This window comes from Sturnira hondurensis, unplaced genomic scaffold, assembly GCF_014824575.4.
Source record: "Sturnira hondurensis isolate 20B ecotype Veracruz unplaced genomic scaffold, ASM1482457v3 Scaffold0009516, whole genome shotgun sequence".
NCBI lineage: Eukaryota > Metazoa > Chordata > Mammalia > Chiroptera > Phyllostomidae > Sturnira > Sturnira hondurensis.
In genome coordinates, this window is record NW_028082147.1 from 289,169 (window position 1) to 302,005 (window position 12,837).

General features: G+C 42.1%; 1 protein-coding gene and 1 long non-coding RNA gene across 3 annotated transcripts in view; both read right to left on the reverse strand.

The window, feature by feature from the left end:
• The window catches only part of EYA3 (EYA transcriptional coactivator and phosphatase 3), a 95,928-nt gene extending 95,102 nt beyond the window's left edge, over window positions 1-826 (reverse strand). The window contains exon 1 of one of the 2 annotated variants that reach the window (XM_037057152.1): window positions 708-826. The gene's annotated coding sequence lies outside the window, so the exon portion shown is untranslated. The remainder of the gene's footprint in view (window positions 1-707) is intronic. The other variant, XM_037057155.1, reaches the window with a different exon arrangement.
• A 4,121-nt stretch (window positions 827-4,947) lies between these two features.
• LOC118994521 (uncharacterized) lies at window positions 4,948-12,261 on the reverse strand. The gene is made up of 3 exons (XR_005068066.1): window positions 11,981-12,261; window positions 7,691-7,802; window positions 4,948-5,722 (listed from the first exon to the last, which is right to left on the reverse strand). It is a non-coding gene; the product is annotated as an uncharacterized LOC118994521 (long non-coding RNA).
• Between the last annotated feature and the right edge of the window lie 576 nt (window positions 12,262-12,837).

The window sequence follows — 12,837 nt, forward strand, 5'->3', positions numbered from 1 at the left end:
CCAATCGCTCCTAGTTCCGCAGCCTACCACCTGCTATCCCGTTCTACGGAGAGCCCCCAAAACTGTGCTCCAGCGAGGCACTGGGAACGCCTTTGTTGTTCCCTAGCTACGGAAGCAACCAGAGAAAGCAACCAGGCGCCTCTAGGCAAAACCTTCCCCAGGCCGGGTAAATCTGCCCCGATCCGGGGTTTGGCACAGCCCTCCGCTAGCTAAGAAAAGGCGGGAGAACCCCAGGCGAAGCACAGGTGTCACCTACTAGTTCCGGGAGGGGTCAAAAGTGAGGAAAGTTGGAGGACAAGTCCCTGGGACCCTGTGGAGGATGACCACAATGAGGCGGTGGGCCGTCCAGCTGGGTAAAAGAACAGCGAGATCCCGGGAGCAGGGGTCGGGGAGGAGTGGTGCTGAAGTGAGAGGAACGGGAAAATCCAGAGGCAGCGGCGGACGGAAGTACTGAGGAAGAAAAGGCAAGAAGCCGGGGCTTGGATGAACCGGGTAAGGCTGAGCAAAAATAGCGAAGCGAAAGGCGTACGAAGCAAAAAAGGCTAAAGTGAACTAGGCGAGGCCAGCGTGAGGCAAAGGGCTGAAGTGAAGGAAGCAGAGCCAAGAGAACCCACACCCACAGGGATCAAGACAGAATTTTCGACCCGTCTCCCTACCGACTGTACTCGTCCGGCCTCGCTCAGACCCTGTCGGCAGCAGAGAATCACCCGAAGGCTGCAGGGGCCCCGCAGCCGGACATGGGGACCGGTCCAGACTCACAGAAGAACCAAGCGGGTGGAGGAAACCGCGGCGTTAGCGTGACCCGGATGCGCATCCCTAGGAACCGGAAGTTACCGTCCAGGGTCACCTCACAATCCCCACTTCATTCCACCAGAAGCCCCAGGGCGCATGTGTCAGGACAAACAGGGCGGGGCCCAGCCATTTCTCTACTCCGGCGAGCCCCGCCTCTGGTTACGCCTCTCTCGGCGTTGGCTCTCATTTTTCTGAAAGGTCTTTTCGATCCGTGCTTCTATATAAGAAACATAAGGAGAAATGCCTTTGTTGGATTTAAAAGGACAGTGGGAGGATGGGTGGGAAGTTTTGGAAGACACATGTGGGGGAAGGGTAGTTCAAGGTGATATTTTTATCCCTAATATTAGCTTATAACTAATTTTATTTGGCTTACAATTAACTTCTGTTTCATGCACATTATTTTATGTAATTATTTTTGTCATAAGCAAAAATTTTAAATTCTTCGTTAACTTTACCTCAATATGAGCTGAAGTCAAGGTTTGTGGAGGCCTGAGAATTATTCAATTGGGGGGGCCCTCTAAGAAAATTCAAAATACATTTTTTTAAAATTTTCATTAACACAAGATCGAGGAAAATTACACAGTACTAATTAACTGCTTGATATGCTTCTAAGATACTTTTTTGGTAAAGTTTTTGGCTGTAGTTTTGGATCACCTCTTCCTATGACAATTGACTAAGTGATATACCATATATGTACTAAGATCCTTGACTCCTCACTCTCACCCCACATTCATCAGCAAGTTCACAGGATCTGCCTTCAAATTCTATCTAGAGTCAGAACGCTTACCGCCTCCATAAATGTGCAACTGTTTGCCCTTTCCTACCCTTGCTCTCCCACAATAAACACACCAGCGGGCTTCAATTAAAACCTTGATCAGATCATATTGCTCCTCCAGTGGGTCCCTATTTCAAAGTGAAACCCAAAATTCTTACATTGGCCTAGAGGATCCTCAAGATTTGACACCACCCCCTCCCCAGCACAACTAACCTCATCTCCTACTCTCCCCATTATCCCTCAAGGAACATTGGTCTGTTTGCTGTTCCTCAAACCTGAACATAGACTCAGGGCCTTTGTGTTTGCTGATCCTTCCGCCTAGAATTTTGTTCCCCCAGATAATAGCATTATCAATTACTATCAATAGCAATACTACAATGGGAAAAATAACAATAGAATGCTGTTCCCCCATTCCCTGTCACCTCTTTTACCTCTTTGTTCAAATGTCACCCTCTTAATGAGACCTTCCCTGACACGATTTCAGGGGTGTCAAACTCATTTTCAATGGGGGCCACATCAGCCTCAAGGTTGCCTTCAAAGGGCTGAAATAATTTTAGGAGCGTATAAATGTAACTACTCCTTAACTGTTAGGGAGTTGAAATTACGTTTGGCCCTTTGAAGGCAACCACGAGGCTGATGTGGTCCCTAGTGAAAATAAGTTTGACACCCCTGCTACGTATTTTTCCTTGATACTATGTTTAAAATTGAAGCACCATCCTGCTTACACATCTTAATACAGTCCCTCCCACTTAATTTTTATGTTATAACATATACTTCATTTGTTTAATGTCTCTCTCCCCACACCCACACATACCAGAATGTAAGTTCCATGAGAGCACATATGTTTGTTTTGTTCATGGATATATCTCGCACTAAAACAAAGCCTGACACCTGTAGGCATCCAATAAATATTTGTTAAATGAAAGGATAAATTGCTCATGAATTTTGTTATTGGTGATCTGAAACCACAAAAGCTGAGCCACCAGCTCCACCAGGGGGTGCCCACGTGTAACCAATGTGGTATCCCCAGAAGTTACTCCTACAGCGAACAAACTGTTAATTCTGAAACGGAGCTACAGGAGGGCGTGCAAATTCCTCCCCAGAGCACAGTTTTGTATCTACTAGCGATAAAAACCCTCCAGTTTCCTCAGAGTCCCTTGATAATAAAGTTCAAACTTTCTGCTACGCTCCACAAATCCCTTATTAGCCCGCCCTTCCTAAATCTGACGTCATGCCCAACTTTCTTTCCTCTCAGGCACTGAAGTCTAGCCATTCTCTCCCTTCCTATACAAACCAAGCTTTCTTGTTTCAGGACCTAAGCACATCCCCTCTCTCTCTCAAACATTACCCAAACTACTAAATAACTGGTTCCTTCTGCTTTGCTCAGTTAAATCTCACTTCTGAAGGCTTCTTACAGGCCTCTCAGTATCCTGTCTCCTACCTAAAGGACCTCCTACACCCCCTTCCCATCCATACCTTATCTGTTCTTCACAGTCCCCACCACTATCTGAAATTGCTTTGCTTATTTGTCACTGGAAAGTAAGCTCCATAGGGGTCTTTGTCCCTCTTGTTTGTTGCTGAATTCTCAGCCAGCACTAGAATGGTTGCCATATAGTAGATGCTCAATAAACAAAGTAAATAATTACTAATAGTTATTGCAGCTTTACTATGTGTCACTGGCTGTATAAGAGCTCATTTTTGAACTCTTTTAAACACCTTAGGAATTATTAAGATTATCTCCATTTTACAGAGCAGGAAAGTGAGGCAGGGTTAGATTAAGAACTTGCTTGAGGCCACAAAACAAGCAAGAAGCAAACCTAGGACTTGATCAAGTCTTATGACTTCAGAGCCCCCGATTTTAACTATTGGGCTATGTTCCTCTCAAATTATAGGGAGAGCAATAGGTAACCAATTATGAATTCATTTCCTTCCTAATTTTTTCCTCTGATGTCATGCATTTATGATCACTGTCATGATCAGGAGGAGTGGAAATGTTTGTTGTTGTTGTTTTCCTATACTACTGTTGACAGATATAAAGAAATATGACAAAAATATGGTTTTATTCAATCTGGGTCATAGGTATTCGTACTTAGATTATTTGCTGTAGATCTGAAATACTTCATTCAAAATTTAACACAAAGAAAAGGCTATTAAAAACTCTAAAAATATTATAGCAAGATCTTTCTTTTCAAAAAGACAAGATATAGATCAAAAGTCTCGTTACACTGAAAGTATCTAAACATAAGGTCTGTGAATGATATGTTTCCATTTTTTCAAAAGATTCTATTTATTTATTTTTAGAGAGAGGGAAAGGAAGGGAGAAAGAGAGGGAGAGAAACATGGGTTGCCTCTCACATTCTGACCAGGTGCAAACCTGCAACTCAGGCGTGTGCCCTGACAGGGAATCGATCTGGCAACCTCTTGCTTTTTGCAATGACATCCACCCAACTGAGCCACACCAGTCAGGGCCGTATGTTTCCATTGAACAAATAATAATAATGAAAGTATGATCAATGTTTTGTAACAGTCACCTTTTAAACTCTCCAGAAATTGACATTTCTAAAGTACATTGGTCTGGGCTTTATTTCTGTTGATATTCTCTATTGTACCTAACACAATCTTATTATATACACGACTGCTGACACTCTAAAAGCGATCTATAGTTGGTAGGATTGTAAAAGGTTTCCACCACTATGGAAAACATCATGGAAACACTATGGGAAACAGTTCCTCAAAAAAAATTCAAACTAGACCTAATGCTATGCAGCCTTTATGCTGTCATCAGGCACAACATACACATAGGTCGAGGGTCATTGTTAACAAGAATGAATATAAATTCTATCTCATGTAATCTTAATTTCAAATCTGGAGAGCCTTTTTTTCTTAAAGATTTGCTTATATTCTTGTTTTTCCGTAGTCACATTTTTGTTCATTAGCCTCTTTTGCAGGCATCTTTAAAGCCCCTCGTCTGACAAGTAGGAGTTGTATCGCCCAAACCGGGCAATAGCATCCCAGTAAATGTAGGGCAGTCACTGAGATGTGTAACAAGCACTTGAAGGAGTGAAAGCACCTGTCAGCTCCTTCCTGTTGACTGACTCCAACTGTTTGCTTCTGGATAACTAATTAACTTTTTAATCAGTCACAGTACATTCTCCATACACTACGCAAATCTTTTTACGCGTTTCAGTTGCGTTTTTACCTTTCTTGAAATAACAAAGCATAATGTGCTGACAATGTTGCCCATTTCCTTCCATTTTCAATATTAAAATAGGTACACAAAAATTCACCAATTTTGATACAGGTTTTTTCGAATGCATGCTGACATGACAGCTGTCATAATACAACCCGACAAAATTGTTTCAAATTAAGTTAGACAACTAAGTGCTACTAGCAGAGCCATCTTATGGAAAAAAACAAATGAACTTTTTGTCCAACCCAGTATAAATGGGACATTTTCTGCATCCTTACACAGCCAATTTTGTACTCACTAAGACCTCACTTGAGGACATATTTTGGTTATGCGTTGCTGTATAACAAACTACCCCCAAATTTGGTGGCTTGAAACAACCTCTGTAGTGTATCTCACAACTTTTCAGTCATTGATTTGGCCAGGACTCACCTGGGTGATTTCTCTCTTCCATATGCAGTCAACCAGGGTCAGTTGGTAGAATTCTAACTGGCAGCTAAGCTAGTCTGCAGGGTCCAGCACAGCCTTCTCACGTGCCTGGCACTTGATGGGAACAGCAGGGAACCCTGGGTTCAGCCGCTCTTCTCCTCCTGTCGTCTCAGAGCCTTTCCACGTGGTCTCTCCAACAGGGTAGTTGAACATTTTACACAGCAGCTCAGGCTCCATAGACAGGTCTTGGAAGCTGCCGTTCTCTTAAGGCAAGCCTGCAAACTGACAAAGCATCATTTCCATCCAAGTCAACTGGTCAAAGCCATCATGGAGCTTACCTAGATCCAAGGGAGGCAACACAGACCCTGGCCATTGTCAGAGTAACTTAGACCTACTGCCACTTCTGTTACCTGTCTGGTGTTCACCAAGGAGTTCCTGAGGAAACATTCATTTTGATGTATATCAACCTATTTATTTAGCAACTGAAATAAGCCAAACGTAAAAGGACAAATATTGTATGTTTCCACTTGATGAGGTACCTAAATAGGCAAATTCAGAGAGAGAGAAGGGAGAAGAGATGTTATCAGGAAGTGGGAGAAAGAGAAATAGGGAGTTGCTTATTGATACAGAGTTACTGTTTGGGATGATGAAGAAAGTTCTAGCAACAGATAATAGTGATGGTTGTACAACATGCCAATGTACTGAACGCCAATGTACTGAACACCACTGTACTGAACAATGTACTTCAAGAATGGTTAAAATGGCAAATTTTATGTTATGTATATTTTGCCACAATAAAACATCTAAAACAAAGCCATGTAATGGAAGCAATGTAAAATTTTCTACAAAACAACTAGCCTGAATCTTCCAAATGTCAATGTCATTAAAAAGCTTAAAATTTTAGGGGAATTAAAAGAGAATAAAGAGACTGAACAACCAAGAGCAATGAATGACCTTTGATTCAATCTTGATTTGACCAAAAAAAACTATAAAATAAAGTTTTTTGTATAAAGGTCAAATTTTATTTTTAATGACAATTTATAAAATAAATTTTATTTTGAAACAAAATTACAATTAACATAACATTCCCTTGACAAAATATTACTTTATGTTGGTAGTGAAAACTACTTTCACCAGATATGCACTGGATACATAAATCATGGAAATTCAATATTGGAAACTATTATTCCAAACATTTAATGCGCAGTACTTACATGATGGTATAAATGTTAGTTTTGTTTGTGTATTTTTTCATGTGATAACTCAGTATTAATGGAGTATATAAATACACATTTGGAATACTCTATGTAATTGTGGTAGCTGTAATAAAATTGTATATATTGGAAAACTCATTAAATTAAATACATACTTAAATAATAGTGGTGGGCTGAATTGCATACAACTTATACCTTAATTAAGCTGTTTTTTAAAATCTTACATGATTCTTATGAAGGGTTTAATGGTAATTTATTCATACCAACAAATACTAGATGTCATATATATGAAAATCTCTTGAATGAAATAGAAATTTACCAAGTACCATTTAATTTTCTTTATATGATAAAGAAAATAGTTGTCAAACCTACTAAATCTATGGGAAAGTTCAAGTGTGATTGTGCCTATTCTAATATCTTGCTATTGTGAATATTTCATAGTCTTTTTTTGTAAAACAAACTAAGCTGATTAAAGGTTGATGATGAGACTGTCAGCTGTGAACATCTTTACTTCATTATTTTTCATATTCTTTGTGACAGCAATCTCAGTTTATATTATAGCATTCAACTGAACTTTGTCCATTGAGCTGCCTTTATTTATCTTGAAAACTGTTTTTGTTTGCCCCAATGTATACCCACAGGAAGGCTTTGTCTCAGGTTTGTTAGGATGTATAAAATACATTCTTTTCTCAATTGAGGAAATTTGAACATAAACTCACTATTATGAGATATTATGGAATATTTATCAACTTTCCTAGATGTGGTAATGGTATTGCAGTTATGTAGGAGAGTATTGTTATCCTCAGGAAATTCCTGAAATATTTAAAGGGTAAAGGTCATAATGTCCATAGTTGTCAAGTAGTTCATCAAATTAAAAAATGCACAGAGAAATTAAAGCACATGTACCAAAATATTAGCAATTGTTGAATTTACTCCAGGCTGGTGTGGCTCAGTGAATTGAATGTCAGCCTGTGAACCAAAAGCTCACTGATTCGATTCCCAGTCAGGGCACATGCCTGGGTTGTTGGCTAAGTCCCCCCTTGGGGGTGCCCAAGGGGCAACCACACATTGATGTTTCTCTGCTTCTCTCCCTCCCTTCTGCTCTATCTAAAAATAAATATAAAATATTTTTTAGAAAAACAGCAATTGTTGAATTTAAATGAAGGGTATATATGGAATCATTGTTTTATTCTTTTGACCATTCTGCATATTTAAAAACACTTGAAAATTTCAGAATCTTGACATTTCAACACAGAACAGTATTCATAGAGGACACCTTCTGTTTGTGCTCACCCAGCATACGTATGTGTCGTATGGTAACAGACTTCCATTTATCTGTGGGCATTACTCTCCCCCAACGTATGCTCCCTTATGATGAATTTCAATCAAGGTACCCTCTCCTTCCCTGAAGAAGATGGATAGATGCACAACCCAAGTCAGGTCAATCAAAGCTCCCTTGGAAGAATTTCACCTTGGGTAAATTCGCCTTGGGTGAATTAACACAAGGCACATCTGACAGTGCTTGGAGAGACTGCTCAACACTTCCTGCTACCTAGATCCCTGGTGCTACTCCGTTAGCTTTTTCCAAGTCCTTTTTTAAAATATATTTTATTGATTATGCTATTACAGTTGTCCCATTCCCCCTCCCTTCATTCCCCTTCATCTGCACACCCTCTCCCACACACATTACGCCGCTTTAGTTCATGTTCATGTGTCATAAGTTCTTTAGCTTCTACATTTCCCATGCTATTCTTGCCTTCCCCCTGTCTATTTTCTACTTACCATCTATGCTACTTATTCTCTGTACCTTTTCCCCCCTCTCCTCCTCCCACTCCCCTGTTGCTAACCCTCCATGTGATCTTCATTTCTGTGACTCCGCTCCTGTTCTAGCTGTCCACTTTGTTTGCTTTTGTTTTAGGTGTGGTTGTTAATAGCTGTGAGTTTGCTGTCCTTTCACTGTTCATATTTTTTACCTTCTTTTTTTAGATAAGTCCCTTTAATATTTCATATAATAAGGGCGTGGTGATGATGAACTCCTTGAACTTGATCTTCTCTGAGAAGCACTTTATCTGCCCTTCCATTCTAAATGAAAGCTTTGCTGGATAGAGCAATCTTGGATGAAGGTCCTTGCCTTCCATGACTTGGAATATTTCTTTCCAGCCCCTTCTTGCCTGTAAGGTCTCTTTTGAGAAATCAGCTGACAGTCTGATGGGCATTCCTTTGTAGGTGACTGTCCCCTTATCTCTTGCTGCTTCTAGAATTCTCTCCTTCATTTTAATCTTGGGTAATGTATTTATGGTGTGCCTTGGTGTGTTCCTCCTTGGATCCAACTTCTTTGGGACTCTCTGAGCTTCCTGGACTTCCTGAAAGTCTATTTCCTTTGCCAGATTGGGGAAGTTCTCCTTTGTTATTTGTTCAAATAACTTTTCCACTTGTTGTTCTTCCTCTTCTCCTTCTGGTACCCCTATAATTTAGATGTTGGAACATTTAAAGTTATCCCAGAGGTTCCTAAGCCTCTCTTCATTTTTTTGAATTCTTGATTCTTTCTTCTTTTCTGGTTGGTTGTTTCTTTCTTCCTTCTGGTCCACTCCATTGATTTGGGTCCCAGTTTTCTTCCCATCACTATTGGTTTCCTGTGCATTTTACTTCATTTCAATTAGTTTAGCCTTCATTTTTCCCTCTAATTTGTGACTAAAATCAACCAGTTCTGTGAGCATCCTGATCACCAGAATTTTGAACTGTGCATCTGATAGACTGTCTATTTCTTCATCGCTTAGTTGTATTTGCTCTGAGGCTTTGATCTATTCTTCCATTTGGGCCATTTTTTTTTTGTCTTGACACGCCTGTTAGTAATGAGGGTGGAGCCTTAGGTATTAGCCCAGGCAGGGCAACCAAGTTGGTGGGTTGTGACACTCTATGTGGGGACGGGGTCCAAGATGGAACAATGGCACTTGCTCTACTCTCTAGGATTTCAGTCCCTTCTGCTGCTTCCCCCAAGCAAACTGGGCCCTTCTGGTGCTGATTCCCATGAGGGTGGGCTTGTGTACATTCTAGGACCCCGTGGGTCTGTCCAACAAACTCTCCTGTGAGTCTGGGAGTCTATCCCTGCACCTCAACCCCCACTGGTGTTTTCAATCAGTGTTTTGAGGCTTTATTTCCCAGCACTGGAATCCCAGGTTGCGTGGTCCATCTTGCTCCCCAGTTTTGCCTGGTTTATCGGCACACAGGAATGTGGGACCACCCGGTCAACCAGCTGCCATGCACGCAGTGCCTCACTGGGTCTTCTCACTGCCACCCCACACCCTCAGCTGGGGTCTGCCAGCTGCTGCCTGTGTACCTGGGGTCCACCCACTGCCATCTTATGTGCCCAGGATTTGTCAGCTGCTGCCTTTTGTGCCTGGTGCCACTGCTTTTTTCACCTCAAGCCCTCTCTGCCCGGCTGCCCGACTCCACCCCTCCTACCGGTCTGGATGAATGTGTCTATTTTAACCCTTTGGTTGTTGGACTTCAATACAGTTCAGTTTTCTGTGAGTTCTGGTTGTTATTTTGTTTCTAAATTGTTGTCGTCTTTATTTTGGTTGTGTGAGGAAGCACAGTGTGTCTACCTATGCCTCCATCTTGGCCAGAAGTTCTGTTTTCTTTCCCAAGTCTTGATGTCCAGCTTTTTGTTCAGTGACCTCTGTCATCTCTCCAATCACATACCTTTGCTGTTGTTGTCATTAACACCATAGCTAGTCGCTGATGTTTTTTTAAAGATTTTATTTATTTATCTTTAGAGAGGAAAGGAAGGAGAGAAGAAGAGAAACATCAACGCATGGATGCCTCTCATGAGTCCCCCACCGGGAAGTGGCCTGCAATGCAGGCATGCGCCCCGACCGGGAATCGAACCGTAACCGTGCAGTTCGCAGGCCCACGCTCAATCTGCAACGGTGCAGTTCCCAGGCCCACGCTCAATTCACTGAGCTACACCAGCCAGGGCGTAGTCGCTGATGTTTTTAACCAATGAACCATAGGTGATACAATGTTTTGTCTACAAAAGACACAGAAAAATGGCATAGGCAAAATTTCTAGCATGGAAAATCTACTACTTTTATACGACAGTTTAACATCTTCCAGGCAAGAGACAAATTACAATGTGGGATGAGCTGTGAACAACAACAACAACAAAAACAGAAACAAACACAAACACAAAAACAATAAAAAACATTCAGAGTTTGAATAAATGAACAGTGAGAGAAGCATTAAATTGACTCCTTCCCTGGAATACAGCCTCACTTTCCTACCAAAGCAAGCAGTGAAAGTGAAAATAAGTGGAAAGTAGAAGGAGCTTCATCTGCTCCGCAGAGGGGGAATCTCACAATAACATGCCTGCGGTTTACCAGGCACCCATTGTCCCAGGCACTGTGTTAGTCCTTCACAACCATCAACTCACTGAATCTTCTCAACAGCACAATTATTATCTATTATTTAGCTATATATACTACTCTGATCATCCCCACTTTACAGAAAACTGGGGCTCAAGGTTGTTAAATCACTGAGCCAGAGCCCCAGAAGGAAGAGAGGCAGGATTCAAACACAGGTGTATGACTCCAGCACAGTAAGTAGCTGCTGGGACTCCTGGGCCAGCCTCAAATTAGCATCCCTGAAGCAAAAGCCCCTCCCCCTCAAGTTTCTGAGCCAATCGGAGAGACACCAATGGATAATTGAGCAGCTCAGCTTATCTCCACCCACTCTGGATCCTTTAGCTTCCATTGCAGACACCTCCCACAGCGCTCAACTGCTGGTAGAGGGTCCTCTGAGTTACCCCTGCAGCCCACAAGCACTGGGTCTGGCAAGCCTTAGCCTCCCGTATGCCACACCCTCCCAATTGGTGGCACTTGTTAACCCCTGTTTCACTGTGTTAATGTCATCCCCCAGAATTAGTTTTCTCCCACTCCCATCTCCTAGAGTTACTAAAGCCTAATGGTTAAAAGCAATGACTTTGGAGCCAAATGCACCTAGACCCAAGTCCCTGCATCACCAGTGCCTACCTGTGTAAAGTTTCTTCATCTTCAGGCTTCCAATCTAAAAATAAGAATGATAACTTTACCTTTTTAGTAGGGTTGTTGTGAGGATAAAATGCACTAAATTATAGCAAACATCTGGCACAGTGCCTGGCACTTTGTAAAATCTCAGTAAATGGTAGTTATTATTTTTATTATTTTCATTGTTATCCCTTTGCTATAGTCTGTCAAGCCCCTTAACATTTTCCTGGCTTGGGGCCTGGATTGCCTGCCTTCTCTTTTGTCAAGTTTTGTTTCTTTCTTTCTTTCTTTCTTTCTTTCTTTCTTTCTTTCTTTCTTCCTGGAAATGAATTCCAACCCTGGGAGGGCTCCCCACTCACTGGTGGGTCTTCTTCATTTAGACAGATCTTCCAGAAACAAAATTCAGTCTGCCTGACTTTTTCATTAAACTTATTTCCAGGTGGAATTTTGCTGCATGCCCACCCATTTTCATCTAGAACTTGAATGTCAGTGATAATGCCTCTGAGAGAACAAATAAAGGAAAGGGAGTTGGGAGGTGGGGGCAGGATCCAGTGCTTACTGTGAGTCATGCACACACATCTCCCCTCTGAACCTCAATTTCCTCAGCAATAAAATGGAGAGTCTTGCTCTTAACTGTCAGACGTACGGAGAATTCCACGAGATAATGGCTAAAACGTCCTTGTGCCTAGCACAGAGTAGGCATGCATAGTGTCAGTTTCCTTCTCTCTGGCAGACCATCACCATCTTGAAATACTGCCACCGGTGTCCTAAAAGAGAGGTCCCACCCTTAAGAAAACAGCGGGGCTCCCCCTTTCCTATTACCCCACCTACCTCTCCCTAGTCCCTCCTTTCACTTCTCTGAATTGTAGTCATTCTGAAGTTGGGTGGGGGGGTGACACAGGACAAAGAGACTTTCCCTGGGACTCAGCCAGGCCCAAAGTGGCCTTGCTCAGATGCTGTTTGGCCAGAAGCCAGACTTGCTGTTTAGAAAAACACATCCATTCTGGGCACCACTACCCAAGGGAAAACTATGAGAGACTTGAAAAATAGCAGTAAAAATGATTAACAGGTTAGAAAATAGAGCCTGTGAGGAAAGACTACAGAACCTAGATTGTTCATGTTAAGGAAGTGAAGGCAGGAGGGGCAAGGCAGGGCACTGCTAAGAAACAGCTTTGAAAGAGTCAGAGCCAAATAAAATACAAAAAACTATATTGGTGCATCTATTGTACAGACGAGGAGGGGTGAGTGGCGGGACAATGGAAGTATCCTGGCAGGTCCATTGACACAGGAGCCTGAAGCTGGGTGACCTCTTCAAGAAAAAGAATGCCCAATTATCAACACAAAACTGCTGTGCCCTTCCTGGGCTTTGGGAGGGGTCTGTTTGGAAGGGGCACTGAAGCTTAAGCTCTGTTGCCT